At 38.1% G+C, this 8,518-nt stretch overlaps 1 long non-coding RNA gene across 1 annotated transcript; it reads right to left on the minus strand.

Moving 5' to 3' along the window:
* Nucleotides 1-2,835: 2,835 nt before the first annotated feature.
* Nucleotides 2,836-3,518, minus strand: LOC123164953 (uncharacterized). The gene is made up of 3 exons (XR_006482722.1): nucleotides 3,170-3,518; nucleotides 3,019-3,094; nucleotides 2,836-2,942 (listed from the first exon to the last, which is right to left on the minus strand). It is a non-coding gene; the product is annotated as an uncharacterized lncRNA (long non-coding RNA).
* Between the last annotated feature and the right edge of the window lie 5,000 nt (nucleotides 3,519-8,518).

Here is an 8,518-nt window from a genome sequence, read left to right on the forward strand (position 1 = left end):
GACAACAAATAAAATTGCACCATATAGCACCAAAGTTGGTATTGAAAAAGTTCGTCGAAACATATACAAAATGGGGTCTAGTTTCGAAGAGCTCATTGCGATGGTTTCAACGGTGAAAACCGATCTAAATTGGATGCACGGTTTGAAAGTTGTGCCTTTTTTAAATTTAAAAAACACAAATTTAATGCACAACAGGAAAAACTCTTCATGTTATGAACGTATTAACTGGTGGGGCACGTGATGTCTGGAAAAGACCATATGGAATGACTAGTTGCTTTTTAGTTTTAGCTTTTTTATGATCAAGGGTGACAAGGGACAGGAATTTTCCTAAAGCGGTGGGCAACTTCTGAGTGCTAGTGAGGCACCGGCAGCTCGCTAGACGCGTCCTCATTATTATGGGGCATATCACGTCTCATTTTTTTCTACTTCTTTATCACTAATAGTACTAGTCTTGGTCGGAATTAGCACTTTTCTCAAAGTCCAAATCCAGATGTTTCAAAATCATATATCTGTTTTCCAAAACAATATAAAAGATTTATCATTATTATTGATTAAGAGAAGGTTTTAGACAAAACCTGAAAAGCATATAAAAAACTAGCAGGACAACTTTCTCTAAAAAAACAACTAGCTAGCTAACTTGTGTTGTGCATACACTGTTTCGGAAATGGGCCCATTTCTAAACCATTGCCAGGCTTGGCCCTCTATGATCATTAGCTCCTCATTTTGATACGATTATAGGGCGGATCCTATTTGGCGCTTAAGCGCCCGTTCACAAGCGGGCACCTGCAGGGCGCGGCTAGTTGGCTCGGCCCATCTTCCCCTTTGTTTTTCTGTTGTATTAAAAACAAAAAAATGAACATGCATGAACTTAAACCAACAACCTCCTGATTATTCGCACCCCTCACTAACCACACCACCCCATTCACCTCATGTGCTCAAGTACATCTTCTTCCCTCTTTTCTTCTTTCTTCTTTCTTCTTTTTTCTTTATTTTTCTCCTTTATTTTCTGTTCGGTTTATTATTATTTTTTCTTTTACTAATTCGAATGATTTTTCTTATTCGAAATTGATGAATTTTTTTCAAATTGAATGAAGGTTTTTTAAAATTCAATGGATCTTTCCATATTTGATGAACTTTTTTTCAAAATCGATGATTTTTTTTCCAAATACATCAACTTTTATCAAATTCAATGAACTTTATTCAAATTTGATGGTTTTTATTCAAAATCAATGAATTTTGTAAATTTGTGAACTATTTTTCAAAATCAATGAAAATTTTCAAATTGGATGAGCTTATTTTCAAAATTGATGAACTTTTATCAAAATTAATGTTTTTTTTCAAATTCGGTGAAGTTTTCGAAATTTTGCACGAACTTTTTCCAAATCTGTGAATTTATTTGAAACTGCGATTTTTTTGGGTGTGTTTTTCTGTTTTTCTTTAAAGTCAACGGTACTGGTCAACTGTGACAGGTCAGACAGCACTCGAGCGAGCGAGCGACCAGCCAGGGCAAGTTGAGGAGTCGCCACATGGGCCGGCCCACGAGCTCGCGGCTGTGAGCGCCAACTTACCTAATTGGCGCTTCAGGCGCCAATTACGAGGTCCCCGATTATAGAAGGCTGATATATTTTGTAGATATGATTGTTCTAGAAATAGGCCAGTTTTAAAACCATTGCCAGCCCTGGCTGCTATGCCCGATTGTTTATTTTTTTTTTATTTTTTTGCGGGATTGTTTCTTTATTTTTAAGATGGATTGAGAGTATTCTACATTTTTGGGGAGAGCCAGCACGCACTCGGGAGTGCATCTCCTACAAACATGGTAAAAACTTATAAAGTTTTACTTTAGGCAAAACTAATATGTGGAGTAAACAAAAACAAAGAGGGTACCTTTAGTCACAAGGAATTAAATGTCTGAGTATATCTATATCGGTATAGGTTTTTTTTCCTCAGTACTAACACTATAGGGGATTTGTCCAATAAGATATCGATTCACTTGGTTGTGCGTTGTGGCATTAAACTGGGAGTCTATGGCGCTTCAATTGGAACATCATGATGCTATGTACTTTGTTTCTATTTCAACTTTTATTTTACCCTTTTCGTTGGTAAACTCTACATTATTTGTTTAACAGATTGTCGGCAAAATACTTGTACTAACAAATATGTATGTGCGTTGCAACGGGAGAAAAAAAGGTCAGACACTAAAAAAATATTTGGTTAGTTATCTTCTAGACATGAAGGTGTGTTCCATAGGAGACAAAAAATGTCATACGCTCAAAAACATCTGATTAGTTCTCTTGTAGACATGAAGGATGTAAAAGAAAAATAGCAAAAGAGTGAGAAGAGAAACATAATAAATTAGATAACATGTTGTTATGTAATCATTTGATAATTCAATTTTTGCCGCATATTCTCCTTATTCTCTTTCTCAGCCGAAACTTCTATAATTAAATGGATTGAAAGGTTCAGATATACTCCTTATCGAGTTATGGACATTGTTCGTTTCCTTTCCATCTTTCATGTGCTATTAGTCAGCCCGTATGAGTTTGGGAGGGACACATACACAACCAAATCCAACCTCAAAAGAAGAAAAATATCTAGCACCAAATCCGTCAACACAAACACATGTATGCACGCGTTAACACGTCTGCGTGATGGACTAGGAGACACTAGTAGAGTGGCCGTGCGTTGCCACGGGCTCTTGAAATAGTTTACCAGAGTTACATGTTAAAATCCACACATACAAACAATATAACACAAACTGAAGTCCATTATTGCAATGTAACAAGCTGAGTGATGTTACAACTTAACATCTATTACAAAAATACTAATATCTAGATGATGCGCTTAAGAAATTCTTTCACAATATCAGGAAAGTTTCCTCTAGCTTCATTCCCGCGATGTTTTAGCAAGTATAATAAAAAATGCTTCCTCAATTCATACCCATCCTGCAGAAAAAATAAATGTAGTTAGTATGAAAAATTCACGGAGAAGGTCTTAAAACATGTAACCCACAATACTCACCGCGCAAACCGGCTTGACCAATTCTTTACCGTTCCACCAGAGCATAAAATGAAAAACAAAATAGCCAGACACATTCCTGGAAAACTTTCAATTAATATTATAAATAATATAATGATAACAAAAGTAAATATTCTTGTTATGAATTCATTACCCGTCTATACTCGTTGGAACACCGGCCGGAAATAAACGATGCCATTTAGATATATCAAAATTCCACCCAGGCAGCTTTATTTCGAGTGCTTCTTTGAAATCCCTTGAAAAACTTTTTAATTTCAGTGAATGCCTCAAGTTTTTATCCTCTGACGATTGTGATGATTGAATAGGATCCATAATATATAGACGACGTGCCTCTTTGTCGATGATGTACAGGATGTATCGGCCGATGGATGCATAGGGAAGATAAATCTACAAGTGGAGCTATTAGAAACAAAAACAAACCATGATAACAATGGTCAAAATATTTTATTTACCTTATTGCAAGATGAGATGTCGGTCTCCATCCCAGGCCAGCTATCAAATAATGTTGCCAACGTCTGGATAGTTTCCTTCTCACAAAATTTCTGACCTCGTGTTGACTCTAGCAGCATGGACTAAGTAAAAGAAAAAAATATTGTTTCAACATGTTGATACTAATGGCACCTAGAATGAAGAGTTACGGTAACTTACACAAAATCGTAGATCCATGTAGTGTATAGGAGGGTCTGTGAACAATACTCCCTCGTCACATGCCAGCATAAGCACGGCGGTGTTGAAGCAATCATTGTCCATGGGCTGCTCCATGTTAAGTATGCACTGAAGTTTCTTAAGACTTAAGCTCATTGGATCGGGTGTGGAGCTCCGGACCCATACCTTCCTGTAATTTGGATGGTAAGAAGAACAATAATATACATCCGCACATTAAATATTGATACATGATACTTACTCCAAACATCCAGCATCATTGATCGACATGATGTAGTTGCAGAGGCCGGCAAGTATTTCACGTTGGTCCGTGGGAATGATAGTGATTGGGGCGGGACGTTTCTCTTCGACCACGTCAGATGGATTATCCAGGATCTCAAGATCAGAATTAGCTAAAGTTTCTTCGTTGAGAGGTTGATGGTACATGGGACATCCTTTTAACTTATTAAGCTCTGAATCGAGCAAAATAATTGCTAATTTTTGTCGAAAATGTTTCATATCCTCCTACAAAAAAATATGAAAACAATTTATAAGATATTTTGATAAAACATTATGAGATAATGTATAAAACTGAAATACCTGCGTAAACTGGTCTGACAGTCCATGTGGTGTCCAGTATTCCATATAATTTAGCATAAACAATCCACATGATACGCTATAATATTATAAAATAATGCTTCAGAATATCACACAGATGAATCTAAAAACAAACCATTGTAACAAGTGCTTACCCATCGGTTTGTATTGCCTCCTGAATTTGCTCTACAACCGTCCATTTTGTAACATTGAGATCAGGCCACTTATGACCTTTGATAAACTCCGGACTATGCTCTACAAGTTTCAGCCATTTCTCGAGCCCTAGCAACTATTTTATATATGAGAAATGTTAAGGATGAAGTCAAACAAAATAAATGCTAAGATGAGAAAAGAAATAGATATTTACCGTAGTAGCAAGGTCATTGCGTTTGACATTCTCACCAAGTGAGTCCAATACTTGGATCTCTCGTTTTTTTGGCGTTGGCAACTGCTAGATACCAATGGTAGCCCGACATGTTAATCGGAATGAATAACTGGTGTAAATAAGATACAAGTCACAGTCACAATTAGATATAGTTATTAATAAATCATTAAACATATGAACTAAATAAAAACAATCCGTAATTATATGCATGGATTACGAGACAAAAACTAACCATATCTTGTTGTAGATAACAATTAACATGACGCACGATGCGACGATATTTTGATGGGTCTATGTCTCTTTCCCCGTCTTCTTTTATCTGGCCCGATACAAACGTGCTAATAATGTGTATCTTTTCACCCGCCCTGTCTTGTAGATGGTCGTGAGCAAGCATGCAATATATGTAAGCATTTATCACCTGTAATGGGCATTTAGATTATATTTAGATTTTATGATATTATATATTCGTATTATTAATTACAAAGTTTGTGCAATTGGTCTTACACCGTCATGTAAGAACATATCATCTTTAATAAGGCATTCCAAATCGTCGGTTGATAACAAGGCATCTCCAATGTCTACGAACTGGGTATTCTTCGGGGCAGACTTGATTGATTCGATGACTGTAATATCCCTAGCGGTACAAACATAGTCTGTCGAATTCATAAAAATATGAGCCAACTTAACAATCAAAATGAGCAAAATTAGTTCAATACAAAAGACAATATTACAAAAATAAGATTGATAATAATATAAAAAAATACCTTGTGGGATAATATGTAAATTAGCATCATTTTTTGGTTTGTTATGAGATATAACCTCTTTGACATTTTTATGTTGTGAATCTTCCCCCTTTCAGCGACATCGCATCTGAACCCTCAATGGATTCTTTCCGTGCATCTCCAAAGTCCATATCCATGTCTCCTGTATTCTGAAAAAACAAGAAAAATAAAGAAAGCCCTTCCGTATTATCATCTATAAGATACATAGAGAGGAAGGTTAGCTATATGCACCTCTTCTCGTGGTGTTTCACTATGGTCTGTCATCGTTTCATCAGTGAGTATGTCGGAACCCATCAATTTATATCTATCCTGAAATATAATTAATACTTTTTACTGCATCATAAAATTATATATAATATATGATAAAACTGAATGTGAAACTAACACAACTGTTTTCTCTGCTAATAAAAATAGTATTTGGTTATATTAGGAAAAAATGACGCTTAGATCATTTTACTAACACAACAAATCGGGGAAAACAACAAAATATAATGTTCATATATAAGTAATTAAGCGTCTGAAATTGCTTAAGTTATTTTAAATTATTTGTATAGGCTATGGAAAATTGCCATACAAAAACTAAAACAAACAAACCAACATTAACCAAGTATATTTATTTTTTATATGATTTGTTTTGTGATACCCTTAGTATATGTCATAAGAATATAAATATTTATTTTTATGCACCATATTTAGTATATATATATATATATATATTCAAATTTGTTTAATTTTTGAGGTATGTATACTGTAAATATATATGATATTTTGTGAGGTATAAAAATAATTACAAAAGAAAAATTCAGACGTCCACTAATAACAAATATACCATGATGAAATATTTAAGATGAAATATAAATGGTATTTCATACTGCATCATATTTGTATATATAATATATAAAAAAATAAAAGTGAAACTAACACAAATTTTTTCTATGCAAAAAAGGATACCTATTTAAATAAATGTTGTTTAAATAAATGTCCTACCCCATGAAACTCGGGATAAACAACAAACCTCAATGTTCATATATAAGTAATTAGTTATTTGATAATTATTTAAAATATTTTTGTAGGCTATGAACAAATGTCCAACAAAAAAAAACATTTGTAAACTATTTCAAACAAAAAACTATAATGAATTACACGGGTCATAAACAACACGTCCAGGCCCAGACCAAATGCATCACGGGCTAGGCGTCGACCCACCTCCCCCGCACGTTGGCCCGCCTCCCCCGAGCGTCGGCCCGCCTCCCACGCGCGTCGGTCCACCTTCCCGCGCGTCGGCCCGCCTCCCCCGCCGCCTACCTTATCCACCCACTCGCTCCTCTTCCTCCACTCACTTCATCTTCCCACTTTCCCCTCCGCCGCCGCATCGCCGCGGGGTAGGTGGCGGCCGCGCGACTCCACCCGCCGCATCAGTCCCTCTCCCCTCCACTCATCTCTCCTGTCCACTCACTCGCCAGCTCTCGCCCTCTCACCCCCCACACCCGCCGCATCGCGGCGCGCGTCGCCGAGCCCGCAACCACCACGCCATCTTGCCGCGACCACCGCACCAGTCTCCGGCGCCACCTCTCGCCCTCCCACCTCCCCTCGCCGCATCGCGGCGCGCGCCGCCGAGCCCGCAACCACCACACCAGTCTCCGGCTTCACCTCTCGCCCTCTGATCTCCCCCGCCGCATCGCGGCGCGCGTCGCCGAGCCCGCAACCACCGCGCCATCTAGCCGCGACCACCGCACCATGCTCCGGCGAGACGTGTGCGACTGCTGTCGACGCACGCATGGAGCTTCATCGCCCAGACGCGGGTGCTGGATCCCGTCGCCCTCCGGTCGGATCCGCGGCGGTGCTGGTCTCCGGCGAGTTCGACGGTGGATCCTCAGCGCGGTGCCTCGATCTACAACGCCAGCAGCTCCGGTACGCAGATCCGACCCCTTTCCTCGTCTACTTTTCTTTTTTGTGTATGCATTTATACACTGCATTTTCTGTGTATTTTCATATGATTTACATGTGGATCCGCACCAATATTTGATTTCAATTTTTTGTGCTTGTATGCTATATTTTGTATATACAGATTATTCTTGTATGGAGAGACCAGGGGTGTGCTTCAGGGGTTCTGGATGAAGTAGGTCGAGGCGTTGATGTTGTGTCCAGGCTTTTCTTTTATACAATGGTGGCGATGAGGGATGAAGTATGTGAGGATCAGTAATGTTGTCGCACGACAATGTCCGTTCACTCATGGGTTTTCTCAAGGTGAGGTGGTATCTTTTATTTCTGTGCATATGTGTGTTCGTCTGAATTATTACTTTTGCATGCACATTTGTTGTTTGCATTTGCACCTGCGGATGTACATACATAATCATACCAAAACAACATGCACTAATTTATGGATAGTTGTTTCCTAATCGGTCATCTACTACAACCAAGATTTCTCTAGAATATTAACTCTTGAGATCACGCAACTGAGAGTGAGTGTAGTGAGTGTGCGGCGTTGTCCAATCCAATTTGCTTAGATTCGTAAAAGAACCTTCATGTTAAATTTTGTCGAAGTGCTTGCTTGCGTCATGATCCTTGTAACTACAACTATAATTCAGAAGAACAGGGAAGAGTGAAACACTGAATGAGGTCTGGTCTTTGCTCTGCCTTAGAATTGTAAAACAAACGCATAACGTACATAGTTTTTTATAAACAAAGTGGATTTTTAATTAGAAGTCAAACTGTCGTTATGATTTTTAGTCTAAAAGGTATGTGATCGTCATCTTAGAATGCCAGTATGACACAAGTAGTGCCAGTATGCACGTGCATTGCTGCCTATTTGTATGAAGGTTTGACATTTTCATTACCAACAGCCCGACTGTTAGAGCTTCAATTTTTTTTTTGCAAAACACTCTATTTGTCCATTTTGGCAAGGATAAGCCTACTGTATGTCCACTTGTTTACCCACTGGGTCCGTTTACTTCAGAACTAAAATTAGAGACCTAGCTATATTGATGAGATGCCGTCAACCCAGCATATAGAAGTGTTAAAAGGAAGAGTTTTATGGCACAGGATAAAAGAGTTCCTTTTTTTTGCAAAATATAAG

Source organism: Triticum aestivum, chromosome 7D (assembly GCF_018294505.1).
Source record: "Triticum aestivum cultivar Chinese Spring chromosome 7D, IWGSC CS RefSeq v2.1, whole genome shotgun sequence".
In the NCBI taxonomy this organism is placed as follows: domain Eukaryota; kingdom Viridiplantae; phylum Streptophyta; class Magnoliopsida; order Poales; family Poaceae; genus Triticum; species Triticum aestivum.